This window comes from Oncorhynchus clarkii, chromosome 10 (assembly GCF_045791955.1).
Source record: "Oncorhynchus clarkii lewisi isolate Uvic-CL-2024 chromosome 10, UVic_Ocla_1.0, whole genome shotgun sequence".
NCBI classification, from domain to species: domain Eukaryota; kingdom Metazoa; phylum Chordata; class Actinopteri; order Salmoniformes; family Salmonidae; genus Oncorhynchus; species Oncorhynchus clarkii.
Window position 1 is genome coordinate 63,513,612 of NC_092156.1, and position 14,530 is coordinate 63,528,141.

At 43.3% G+C, this 14,530-nt stretch overlaps 1 protein-coding gene across 1 annotated transcript in view; it reads right to left on the reverse strand.

The window, feature by feature from the left end:
- LOC139419314 (teneurin-3-like) overlaps window positions 1-11,595 on the reverse strand; it is a 405,690-nt gene extending 394,095 nt beyond the window's left edge. The window contains exon 1 of the mRNA XM_071169258.1: window positions 10,989-11,595. The gene's annotated coding sequence lies outside the window, so the exon portion shown is untranslated. The remainder of the gene's footprint in view (window positions 1-10,988) is intronic.
- Window positions 11,596-14,530: the final 2,935 nt, after the last annotated feature.

The following is a 14,530-nucleotide window of genomic DNA, read 5'->3' on the forward strand; positions in this document are numbered from 1 at the left end:
AGCTGCCAGAGTTAGCCTAGCTGCCAGAGTTAGCCTAGCTGCCCGAGATAGCTTAGCTGCCAGAGTTAGCCTAGCTGCCCGAGATAGCTTAGCTGCCAGAGTTAGCCTAGCTGCCCGAGATAGCTTAGCTGCCAGAGTTAGCCTAGCTGCCCGAGATAGCTTAGCTGCCAGAGTTAGCCTAGCTGCCCGAGATAGCTTAGCTGCCAGAGTTTTAGTTTTTCATTTCCCCCCTCCACCTATTTCTCTCTTTCCTTACCACTCGTTCTCATTAAGAGTATGGAAAACTTGAGGAGCGGATGGGTCGATGTTTTCATTTTTCAAGTGCTTGTAGCCATTAGAAGGCCCCAAATCATCCATCAGGCAAATTCTTTCTGGTTAGGGCCTGTCAATTTAACAAGTAGCGAGGCTCAATATGCAAGATGTATTACACTCCATTTCAATAACCTTCATTATTTCTTTCAAGTGTCGTTCGATTCGTTTTCTATTTCCCTTCTTATCCACACAGGCACACACATTCCACCGACAGCAGCAGAATCTCCTTGCCAAATTCAGTACTTGAGAAGCACACCACTCCGAGCCAGGTGACATTTGATTTGCCTATGATCAATCAGAAGCAAAGCCTCATTCCCAATTCCAAACCATTGGCCAGAGACATAAAATGATACCTGGATGCCAATCCACCCCATCTAGACTTAAGGAAGGGTGCAATTCTATATCTTTGTGGTGCTGTAGAAAATTCTAAACGGATAAAATGTGTGGGATGTTGAATTCCAACGGAAGACGCCCATAAACTGAAGTCAAACACACATGAAAGCTCTCCAAAAACCGCTCCCATTGCCATTAACAAACCTGGGCCCATGTGAACCCATATAAACAGTTCTGGGGTTCTCTCAGTAATAATAACAATAATGAATTACTGCAGACTACAAATTGTAGAAGACTGCAACAGAGATCAAAACAGTATGCATGCAGTAGGCCTATTTTTATATATATATATATAAAACATAATTTATTCATTTAATCCATGCACACACTGAGCAAAATCATTTAAATGTAGCCTAACCACACAAAGCTAATCTAACCACAATAGCGAAATAAATATTTTCAAACCATTTTCTCTGTAATTGCTGAAAACCAACCCAATCCAAGAACATGTATAAACAACTCATTCTCAACGAGAGCAAAGGGTCACATTCTTCTCCCTGTGTCCCAAATGGCACCCTAGTACCTATATAGTGCACTCCTGTGGGCCCGATAGTGAAAAGTAGTGCTCTACATAGGGAACAGGGTGCCATTTGGGATACACCCTCTAATTACACCTGCCATGATCACTTTGGCTCAACTGGTATGGTCGGTCGTTATAACAACAACAGGGGAGGAGCACTTGAGGAAACATGTACGGTTTGAATTGTCAGGATACTTAGACGCCGATACAATATGTATTGCCATTCGATGTTCCAAACACATTGCTCACTATAATGTCTGCTGCAGAGAGACAAGAGAGACCATGAGAAAACGAGTTTTCATCAGTCAGGGAAATAAAAGTGTTGCAAACATCTTGGCGTTTTGGTGCCGGTACAGCCAAGTACCGCAAAAATAATATTGTGATAATGCCAATATATTATAATATATTATATCCCAATATGTAATTGTATCGCACCCCCATCACTAGAAACATGTAGTCTGGATAGTGGATAGTGTGTGTGTGTGTTTGACTGTGTCTGTGTGCGTGTGTGCACGTGAGAAAGAGAGGGGGGAAATCCCCCCCCCCCCCCCCCCAATCTATTGTCGCTTTAATGAACATATCTGTCCCTGGATGGCTGGCGGGCTCGGCTTTGGTCTGAAGAGGTTACAGCGTCTCAGTCTCAGTCTACTCTACTCATTCTGGTCACAAAGCTGGACTTTGTAGGAATGTTGATCTCTCTCCAAAAAGCGAGGGTGGGATAGCCTCAGCTCCGGCCCTGGCTCTCACTGAACTGAATGGCTGTATCAGACCCAGGCTCAGCCAAAAAGAAAAGAGAAGAATGATAGCTTGATCGAAACAAGAGAAACAAGTCTGCTTCACCGTTCTGTGACCCCCCCCAGCCCCCCCCCGCTCCCTCTGACTGTAGGAAAACCATGGGGGAAACACGGTTCATGTTTGTGTTCATGACCAACCGTTTATTTACTGCAGCGTTCATAAAATATAGATTGGGACATGAGCAGAGATACGGGAGTGCAAGACGTGGAACGTGAAAAATGCCAGCACCAGAGCAGCGACACGCCGGTCAAAAAGATCTGCTCTGCTGAGTGAAAGAACAAGCCAGATACGTATGAGAAATAACGTTGGAGGAGGAAAACACAGCACAGAAGAAAACACACAGGTCAAACATATCTCTGCTGTGAAAGGGAAAAGGTCAGAGTTCAGAGAGATTAAAAGCAGGCATAAATAAGAGAAGCTATGCTTCAAAGCATCATGTCTCCACAAGACTACTGTAATATCAGCCGTGCTGAAAGGGAAATCGCCATTTTCAATGACTGAATGTCAGAGGAATTTCTCCGGCCTATTTTTAAATACGATATTATCGTCAATTTGTCTAGCCTACCTGAACACATTCAAATCAATAGCACCATATATCAAAGAACATGCAGGGTGTCTGGTGTCTGAAACTAAGACATTACATTCAAATTACAGAGAGAATAATCACTTCATTACCTTCAAGCTGAGCTCTTGTCCAAAGCGTTTTTTAATCAGTCACTCACAGATAGCTTTTTCATATACAGTATTGCCATGACTGTAGGCTACTCATATTCAGTACAGTACTCCTGTGACTGTAGGCTACTCATATTCAGTACAGTACTCCTGTGACTGTAGGCTACTCATATTCAGTACAGTACTCCTGTGACTGTAGGCTACTCATATTCAGTACAGTACTCCTGTGACTGTAGGCTACTCATATTCAGTACAGTACTCCTGTGACTGTAGGCTACTCATATTCAGTACAGTACTCCTGTGACTGTAGGCTACTCATATTCAGTACAGTACTCCTGTGACTGTACACAAGTCGCTCAGCAGGGTTCCTCTGTGAGCGAGCAGCGCCCACATTTTAAACAGGTACGGCAGAATAGGGGCTAGGTCACATGGTGTTGAGCTGACCTATCCTACGCGCCTGACGGAATATTGGGCAGGAGGAAGACCAGCAGCCAATCAGAAATGGTTACGGAGGAAGCATGGTAAGCGAATGGAGCAGGGCGGTGTGAGGAAAGCCCACTTCGCATACTGTACTATGAGGAAACATCAGTCAGGAAAATACAGAAGTCAGTCATTAAGAGGTCAGTCATTAAGAGGTCAGTCATTAAGAGGTCAGTCATTAAGAGGTCTATAAACACATGTTCCATTTCAAACGTCATACTAGTTCTTTAGAACACAGACAAAGACAAAGAAACATCACCTCAAACATAACACAAAAAAACAAAGAAAATTCTTTACATTTTTCAATTATTATTATTATTATTATTTATCTTACTGTACATCTCAGACACCTGGGAGAGATACACCACTAGACCTTTCAGTAAAGGATGTACATCTCGTACATCTTTAACCATTGGGATTTATAAATGCAACAGCTGGGGAATGGTACATGTTCTGCTTGACGCTGGAGGGTCAATTAATAATGGTGGAACTCGCGCTATCTCACGAATGATACTCATGAACGCACACACAACCAGGAGAACCCTGAGGCAACAGAGCAGCGGAGGGACACAAACACACACAAACACACACACAGTGGAGCGACACACACACAGTGGAGCGACACACACATACACAGTGGAGCGACACACACACACAGAATGGAGCGACACACACATACACAGTGGAGTGACACACACACACAGAATGGAGCGACACACACACACACACAATGGAGCGACACACGCACACACAGTGGAGCGACACACACACGCAGTGGAGCGACACACACACACAGAATGGAGCGACACACACATACACAGTGGAGTGACACACACACACAGAATGGAGCGACACACACACAATGGAGCGACACACGCACACACAGTGGAGCGACACACACACGCAGTGGAGCGACACACACAGAGTAGAGCGACACACACACACAGAGTGGAGCGACACACACACGCAGTGGAGCGACACACACACGCAGTGGAGCGACACACACAGAGTAGAGCGACACACACAGAGTAGAGCGACACACACAGAGTAGAGCGACACACACAGAGTAGAGCGACACACACACACACACACACACACACACAGTGGAGCGACACACACACACAGTGTGTACATTTCAATTATTTTGCTCAGCGTGTGCATGGATTAAATGAGCCTGGAGGTGAGGTGTGGCGTGTGGGGAGGAAGGTTCAGGACAAATGATCCAGGAGTTGGACTCTGGGCTGCCCCATCCTGCCCCACTACCCTCACTGGCGTTCAGACACACTCACAAACACACACCTCATTACATCCCCATCACAGCAAGTAACTGGCAGAGACCGCTCACTGCCGAGGGTCAATGTCTCAACTCCAGTTGAGCGTTCCTATAATGTGTGTCAATATGGCCATTGGCTGTAGGTACATGGATGGTCCACTGACATAATATGTCAATAAGTAGTGTCTTAAGAGCTGTATCGCATGTTGAATATTCTGTTACAGGTTTTTCATCGATTCTGTTTGTACTGAAAACGTAATTTATGAAATCTTGTTTTTAAATATTTTTAAACAGGTAACAATAAGAACTGACAATAGCATTTTGCAACACTTTAATGGCACAAAAGTAAGCACCAAAGCAGGCATTCTGCAAGGGAGAACCAGGATGTTGTGTTCCAAACACCATCAAATTCAGGGACAGAGCGAGCGGGATTGAGCATTGTCGAGCCAATGAAAATAGTACATATTTTATTTTTTGTTGTCGCACCAAACACACATTCACACCTCCAGATCTCTATTCATTGTTGGTTCACAGACCACATGTTCATTTCACATCAAACCATATGGTTCCATCTAACACAAGAGATTCGGCAAACTTCTGGAAGAAACGTATGTTTGAACCATATTTTACACATAAAATTTGTTGTCAAACTCTCTTTGTCCAACCAACCACATAACTCCACAGTGCAACAACCAGTTTACAGTGGGCCTACATGTACCAGAGCTCCAAAAAATGATCCTACATTTTGAGATATTGTGAAACAATGTGTGTTTACAGTGAGCCTACATGTACCAGAGCTCCAAAAAATGATCCTACATTTTGAGATATTGTGAAACAATGTGTGTTTACAGTGAGCCTACATGTACCAGAGATCCCAAAAAATGATCCTACATTTTGAGATATTGTGAAACAATGTGTGTTTACAGTGAGCCTACATGTACCAGAGATCCCAAAAAATTATCCTACATTTTGAGATATTGTGAAACAACGTGTGTTTACAGTGAGCCTACATGTACCAGAGATCCCAAAAAATGATCCTACATTTTGAGATATTGTGAAACAATGTGTTTACAGTGAGCCTACAATGTACCAGAGATCCCAAAAAATGATCCTACATTTTGAGATATTGTGAAACAATGTGTTTACAGTGAGCCTACAGAGATCCCAAAAAATGATCCTACATTTTGAGATATTGTGAAACAATGTGTGTTTACAGTGAGCCTACATGTACCAGAGATCCCAAAAAATGATCCTACATTTTGAGATATTGTGAAACAATGTGTGTTTACAGTGAGCCTACATGTACCAGAGATCCCAAACAATGATCCTATATTTTGAGATATTGTGAAACAACGTGTGTTTACAGTGAGCCTACATGTACCAGAGATGGCAACAACAACAAAGAAATCCATCATCATTTTAGACGCTGACATAATGCCGTCAAAGCCTAGTGCCTGGAAAGGGAGGAGTCCATAAATATTTTAGTGAGGTTCATAGGGAAAGACAATTGGCTGATGTTAAGAAGAAAATAAATCTGGCGGTTGGAGATGGACAGGTGTGTGTGTGTGTGTGTGTGTGTTTGTATTTGTGTGTGTGTGTGTGTGTGTGTGTTTGTATTTGTGTGTGTGTTTGTATTTGTGTGTGTGTGTGTGTGTGTGTGTGTGTTTATATTGTGTGTGTGTGTGTGTGTGTGTGTGTGTGTGTGTGTGTGTGTGTGTGTGTGTGTGTGTGTGTTCGTATTTGTGTGTGTGTGTGTGTGTGTGTGTGCGTTAATCCCTTTGAAGTACTCCATACCTTCACCTTCTATAAAGAGAAGTGGAGAGAGAAAATAAAATAGAAAACATACAAAGGGTCTGGGTGCTTGTGTGTGTGTGTGTGTGTGTGTGTGTGTGTGTGTGTGTGTGTGTACTTGTGCATCATTACAGAGACACACAGAGGGGTTTCCATTCTAATAATACATTGACTCTCTGTAGTGCTGTTCATTGCATCAGAAGCCATCGCCATCGGACTGGCAACAGAGCAATACATAAATGTGTTTTAGCAGGTGTATTGAGGAGAGTGTGTGTGTGTGTGTGTGGGGGGGGGGGGGGGTTCACTGGGCCAGAATAACATCCCCACACACAGCTGCCTTTCATTAAGGTTCTCATGCTGCTATCATAACAAATCGCCTCCCTCGAAGAGTGGGAGGGAGGGAGGGAGGGAGGGAGGGAGGGAGGGAGGGAGGGAGGGAGGGAGGGAGGGAGGGAGGGAGGGAGGGAGGGAGGGTGTGGGGACGGTGGGCCGGGATGTGTCAGGGGGAGTTTTGTGTGTGTGTGCTTGTGTGTGTATTAAATAAATGGGGGGGCTTCACTAAATCACAAACATTCACCTTTCCCCTCTCCAATCTCTCCCTGTGATATGTTGTGATTGACAAAGTCCCAGACAGACAGAGGAGCTGTCCCCCATTTCTCATTCCTTGTCCCACCACGCCACCACTTCACAAGTGCACTCAACTCAGTGAGCTGGGAGCTGCTCGGGAGCTTGGCTGGGGCTGGTGTGCACTGTGCACTGCTTGCCCGTGGCGGAAGGGAGCCTCTCCTCTACCCCCATCTCCTCCTCACCCCCGACCCTCCCCCGTTTCAGCATGGCTGGGCTGCAATGAGCCCTGCTCCAATGAAACACGCTATTCCAGGCAGAGTGTGGCGCTCGGTGCCGCCGCTCCTCTCCTCTGCTGCACTGCTCACGCACCACACTTAACAAGCTGCTGGTGAATCAGCCTTGTGCATGCCCTTGGTGGCTATTCCCTTACTCCCTTCTCTTCTATACATCTGGCGCTCTACCTTGGCCTCGCTTCCGTTTTCATGGTTGCTATACCATTCCCACAGTCTGTCTAAGGAGAGGAGGCATTCTCTTCTACAGGCCTCGACGTATCTCTCTTGCCCTATCGTTTGGCAAGCCTCTGAGGTGAAGTACTGGGTCTTCTGTTCAAACGGCATTGATCTGATAGTATTAATGAAGCTTATGCACATTTGACAGAATTAACACTTCAATATGTCACTGAAAAATGAATTAGAGGCTATATTTACACAGAATAAACCATCTGGTGCACACAGGGAAGTAACGGCGACTCCTGAATAAGAACACACACTGTTGATGCGATCAGAATGACAAGTGGCTACCGTCTTTCAACCGGTCACACCTGGGCATGGATTTAGAGTGAGGATCACGACGGCCAAACAGGACTTTTTTAACATCATTATAGTAACAAATGATGCCTTCTCTCCTTCCAAAGTACCCCGCACAACCGCCACCAAAGGCCCTGTCATGAGGTTTTTAAAAATCACTGGCTACGTATGAGTAACAAATGAAACCTCAGATATCCAAAGTGATCCCATCAATCAACCGAGAGTTAATGTGAACTAATAAAATCTGTTTTTTTTGGACATGGGAGATCGACGTCCCCTATTGCACCAAACTATGTCAGAAATTGATTACGACTGCACTTCAAATGAATTCAACCCGCCCACCCCACTCCACCCTGCAACCACTCCACTCCACCCCACCTCACCCCACTCCGCCCCACCTCACCCCGCTCCACCCCACCTCACAGCTCTCCACCCCACCTCACCTCATCCCGCTCCACCCCACCCCACCTCACCCCACTCCACCCCACCTCACAGCTCTCCACCCCACCTCACCCCGCCCCACCCCGCCACCCTCCACCCACCCAGGAACCATTTGTGTCGCAGCAATAGAAACATTCTTCTGAATTAGGCCTACCAGGGGTGGTTTCATAAAGAAAATACCTTCTGCAAAGAAGGTGTGTCAAATACATCATGATCCCATCCTCAAATCTAGACAGAAATAATATACATTTATTTTTCATTTCTAACAAACTAACTTTTGCTTGTTACCTTCAAAATATTGGTCTTAAAGGTTATTGTTTAGGGCAGAATTTAAATACAGTAATTCCCTCACTAAAAGGCAATTAAATATCTTTCATTATGGTTCTTGATTACCTAGCCTAATCATACAGTTCCCCTTTGCAACAATTTCAGTTATATAACTGAAGGGTCACAGGATCAAATGACATCCAGCAGGCATCTAGAGGACGCATAGCAGTACTGTATGTGGATGCCAGTGCCATACGTTATGTGGGCTGGACGTAGACTACACTAAACCGATGCGTTTACACTGTACGACAACCCAGTTGTCTGCCCAACAACAGCCCTGTGCCTGCTCAGAAGACCGGCAGGCTCCCTGTGCCTGCTCAGAAGACCGGCTGGCTACAAACCAAAGCATTGGCACACAAAAATTAGGTTAGGTTATCAAAAAGAATATAAAACTTCCTCGCACAATGAAAGTGAGCACAATTATTTGAAAAATAAAGTAACAATACCACAAAAGATGTACAATACCTGAGTGAAAATGAGAGACAGCTTGAACAGAGCAGAACAAATATCTGGCCTCTTTCTCTCTCAGAGAAACACACAAGACTGAACTATAATAGTTTAACTGTGTATCAAATCTCTCTGTGCAGTGCCACATTATAGCCTGGTTCAACTCCATAGGCCCCGTCCCTGTTTAAACAAAAGCCTATTTAGGAGGATCCAGGAATCTTTCGGCAGGCCTCTATCTTCAGTCTCATTTTTCAGACGCAATTACAGAACATGAAGATACCTCGGCTCTTTTTTACCTACACTGGCTGTCTGCACCATGTCCAGGCTGTTTAGAGGGCACTGGTCTGAACCTACTGGAGTCAACCACCATAAATGGTTTATTTATTTATTTTTTACATTTTAAAAAAGAGATAAGAGTGCCATCTAATTTTACAATGTAAAAAAAAAAAAACATTTGAATTAAAACAAATGTTGTATGGACAATACTAGTGTGTGTGTGTGTGTGTCCCTATTTCTACTGACTAACGGTGGTGTGCTGATTCTGAGAACAAGATGCAACATAAACTTATGCACCTTTTCAATGAAATAATCTACAACTGTAAAGTGGTAGCGCTGACCTTTAAGAAAAACTGAAAACAGTCCCTATGTACTGAAATAACTACAACATGTTTCATAGCATTACACTTTTAAACTGGTGTTTCTGATGTTCAATAAAGTATCTATTGACTGTCTAATAAATCATTGTTACAGGCCTGCTGTTTCTTTAACCAATATTCCCCTGAAACAACGTTTCACCCCACATCTTAAAATAGCCTAACCTGGGGGTTACATTAAAATGTATGTGAATTACGGAACATTTTAATTCTGCTGTAGGCTAAAGGGACTTCCAGGCTCAGTGCCTCCGGGGAAAAAAAAGGGCAAAGAAGTGAGCCAAATCACAAACTACACACTCTGCACCATATCTATCTCAGGGACAACAACATGATTCATAGTCATTTTTAACATTAATTTGACCTGGATGCTTTTCAAATATTTTGGTATACGGGTAGCGTATTTTGTTATATCGCATTGTTGGCATCCCCGTTGGATAAAGACTATGGTCTATATTCAATCCGTAACGCTGAAGAGCCGCTTTATAGCGCAATTGACAATTAAAGGCAAAGTTCCAGCGGTCGCAGAGACTGCATTCACGGTAAACGCTGCATTTGTTAGCTCAATGTAAATTACTTTTATATTTATATCCGCAATCTGTAACGCTTCAGCGATACATATTGAATAGAGCCCTAAGACTACTTATACGGAGATAAATCTGTCAGGCTAAACCAACACACGTTATGGATAACCAACACCGTATGCCCAGAAATGATGACAAACTGAAAGCTTTACAGTGTACTGTTATGTGTTTTGAAAGGTCCCATATAAGCTTAATGATACCGTGTATTAATAACACAGCGGAGCAACATATGGTGTATTTGTCGACTTCGTAGAGAAGGAAGACAACGATGTATTATTTTTTCAATTTTATGCATTTGTCTGATAATCGACCTGTGCGCTTGTCGCACCTGATACAAACTAACACTGCCAGGAAAGTTAAAGGAGTAAATACATCTACATGAGCAACAACAATGGCACTCATAAATGGCAGCAAAGTCTCCCAAGTTTGCGAAATTGCAACAATGTCAGAGAGCTAAATATATATATGTTTTAAATAACTGACATATAGTTGTGTGGATGGATTAAATACAACGTAAAATTACTGTAGGCCTTCAGCTGTACGCAATCAAAAGGCAATTTCTATATATTTTTTGTGCTTATTTTAAGCACGTGCGCACATACCAGGTGAACTATTTTAATGTGTCCAACAATGCGTAATCGAATAAAATGCACATATGCCAGTTTATCCTGATCAAGGTAGTTCAGAAGTGTCACAATACACAACAGACATATACGCTACGAACGGCACCTCAAAATATTAAATGGGATTTTTCGATGGCAGCTTTCATGTCAGGCGCTTGTAAAAACACGAACGGCGGGTAATTTATCAACAACTCTCACAGGAAGCAAACACTAGCCAAACCAATACCCGGCTAATAAATGTGTTTATCATTTTGGACAATATTAAAATAAATAAATTACAACATGACAGTACAGTTTAGGGCCCTACCTGGTGTGGATTTGTCCGATTAGAATCCCATTGTTGTTCAATATCGGTGTGTCAAAACTTCACCAAACGATGCTCCAACTTCTAGGGAATGCGTCGCTGTTTTCTGAATGGAATAGTCGGTGGTAAAACAAAGGTTCTGGCAAACACAACTCTCACTCCAGCTATTTCAAAACGATAGGATAGTCCCGTAGCTCAATGGAAATATAAAACATACCAATGTCGCCGACGGGGTGTTGACAGATATTCACTGCCCGGGAACAACAGTGAAGAATGTCTGATCACTCAACAGAAGAGGACAGCGCAGTGCAAGAAGCAAAGGATTCGAGCATGACACCGTCCAGCAGTGACAACCACACATGTGTAACTACTGAGGACCCTACCAACCACGACACAAAACAGGGGGAGATCGAGTTACGATTGTTGTAGCCTATTTGCACCGAGAGAACCACTGCCTCCGTAAACGTCAGTCTCCTTGACGTGACGAAACGACCGAATGAAAGGCACTTTCTCACACTCTTCCGACCGCCAACGGTACAAGCAAGGTGGCTATTTTGTATTTTCATAAGAACGGAGAGGTCTCCGGGTCTACATAGATATTGTTGTCCTGCGCGCGATGGAGGGTCTCCCCCTTCTCGCAGTCAGTCGATGTAAAGACCCAGTGTTCCCCCTGCTGCGTCCAATCAGTATGTATATCTAGCACTATATGGGTAATAATTTAAGGGTAACCCATGAGTTGCGTCGCGGTGTGATAAATGACTCCGCGACGGATATCGAAGCAGATGAAGATGTCTGCGTTGGTACTGATTAGGCTGCACACTCAGATAATGGATTTAGGGCTTCGATTTGGAGAGGATGGTGTATAGGCGCAGGGTTATTTGTTTAGTACAGAGCAGCTTGCAGCCGACATCAGTTGTTATGACATCTTAATAAATACATCGTTATGTTGTTTTATTTGACGGTCACATATTTGTATAAGTAGGTTGCCATAATTAGGCCTGCTTAGAGATGGCATGGTAAAAATGATTTGGAATTCCGTCAAACAAACAGTACTGTACCATTTGCTGCCAGGTACAGTAATAACCAATTGTGTACTTTTTCTAGCAATATTACAAGATGAAACTGAGGACAAACAGAGCATTATATTTGAACATATATTGCAGCCAGCCACCCCACTAGAAAGTCAAAATAATGACTAGAATCAGACTGTTTTTCTATTCCTGCCAACATGCAGATGCAGCCCATGGTTGCACATGTTCTTCTGCTTTGCCTTTGACACCAATGTTAATAGTCAAATGTCATGAGGTCATGTCTGGCGTGTCTTTCAGTTGACTGAAACTGAAAAGATGCACATATTTTACAGCCTTTGACATACACTGAGTGTACAAAACATTAGGAACGGCTGCTCTTTCCATGACATAGGTGAATCCAGGTGAAATCTATGATCCCTTATTGATGTCACTTGTTAAATCCACTTCAGTCAGTGTAGATGAAGGGGAGGAGACGGGTTAAATAAGGATGTTTAAGCCTTGAGACGTGGATTGTGTGTATTCTGCCATTCAGAGGGTGAATGGGCAACACAAAGGATTTAAGTGCCTTTGAATGGGGTATGGTAGTAGGTGCCAGACGTAGCGGTTTGAGTGTGTCAAGAACTGCAACGTTTCTGGATTTTACACACGCAACATTTTGTCTGTGTGTATCAAGAATGGTCCAACACCCAAAGGACATCCAGCCAACTTGACACAACTGTGGGAAGCATTGAAGTCAACATGGGCCAGCATCCCTGTGGAACGCTTTCGACACCTTGTAGAGTCCATGCCCCGATGGAGTGAGGCTGTTCTGAGGGCAAAAGGGGGTGCAACTCAATATTAGGAAGGTGTTCCTAATGTTTTGTACCCTCAGTGTGTAAGCCTGCAAATATTTAATAGAGACCAATATTTCTTGCAACTAACCAAACCAAACACACATCTTAAGATGAACAAATATGTCATGGTCTAATCGGCATAGTTCTTTAACACTCTCTCCATAATATAATGACCTGGGAAACTGTAAAATATCAGACAGACCGTCCACCTGCTCTACCTGTAAAATAACTTCTTCTTCGACTATCTTTTTAACTGTAAAAATCAGTCAGACAAGCTCAGGGGGAGAGTCATCATTTTAATAAGGGTCAAGTTAGAGTTGAAACAGTTATGTTGTAACTGCCGTTTGGCTTTGCCACTGAGCCCCACCTCTGAGTCCACATGTCTTTTCCTGATTTGAAAAACATTTGACTGAATCTCATGAAACTAAAAACCCTGTTGAGACAGACCTACACCCAGACACACAACCTGTTACAAGCCAAGCAAAAGGGATGAACTTTTAACAAGCTTTGCCCTCGTTGCCCTCCTCTGATACCTCACCTCAGACTGAGTGCATGGCCGGTTGCCGGGCGGTTAACAAGTGCAGTAGATAGACGTACACAGCTCAATATCCCTAGTCCCTCCCTGGTTGGGGTTGGGTGGAGTGAAGTGGAAGCCGGTGGGAGGGTGCTACTGCCTTGCACCAAAACCAAACGAAGCATGCCATGTGTTTCTGGTTGCCATGGCGGCGTGGTGGAGAGCTAGTGTATGTGAGCGTGGTGCAGTGGTCATGACATCATTTGATTGTAACATCTCAACCTCTCTCACGTCTCCTTATACGAAACATGGTCTTGCCTTGAAAGGACCCATTTCAGGTTTAAAGGTTTAAACACGGGTTGGATTCAAAGTAATTGCCGGACTGAAAATTGTCCCACCCTGCAGTGTCAAGGTGATAGGTTAAAAGACAGGACATTATTAAAACAAAATCTATAATATGTTGTAAAAAATTACAACTGGACATTATTCTATCAAAAAAAATAACTATTTAGGGAAGCAAGGAATACAAGAGGAAGCAATGTAAGGACTGTACAATACAATATAGCCGTTAGCTCGTACTCAAGTCATTATTTTTGCTATGAAATATAAAAGTGTTTTCTGTTTGTCTTTCTCTATGTATTATTCATTTAGCTGGCACTAATCTGAGGGACAAACCCGAAGAAAGGACATGTCTTTGGAAAGCAGGGCATAATGGACATCGCGCTGCTACGGCTGTGTTGCCAACCACGGGGAGAACTGCGGCATAGCAGTTAGCATTTTCACAGCAGGCCCACTCAATCTGAAACGTTTGAAGCTAGTTCAATGTTTTTCACATTGATTTGGGGATTTAATTCAATGCCCACTTTACCTTTGAAGTCCGTTTTTGTCTGTTTAATGACATAGTGAATGAACGATGGAAGGAAACACTATAGCCCGGTAATACAAATGCTAACTGCTATTGTGGAATAATTTCACAGCAAAACTAAAAACACCAGTATAACTAGTGGAACTAACGTGGATAGAAAATAAACACTGCAGCACGTATCCCAAGATCCACATGAAGGAATTCATATCTAACGTTAATCATTTCAGAATTTTTATGTCAACTTTGTTTATTTTTTTCTAGGCCAGCGCCAGTATTTCAATTATTGCTCAATTGCTCTGAGA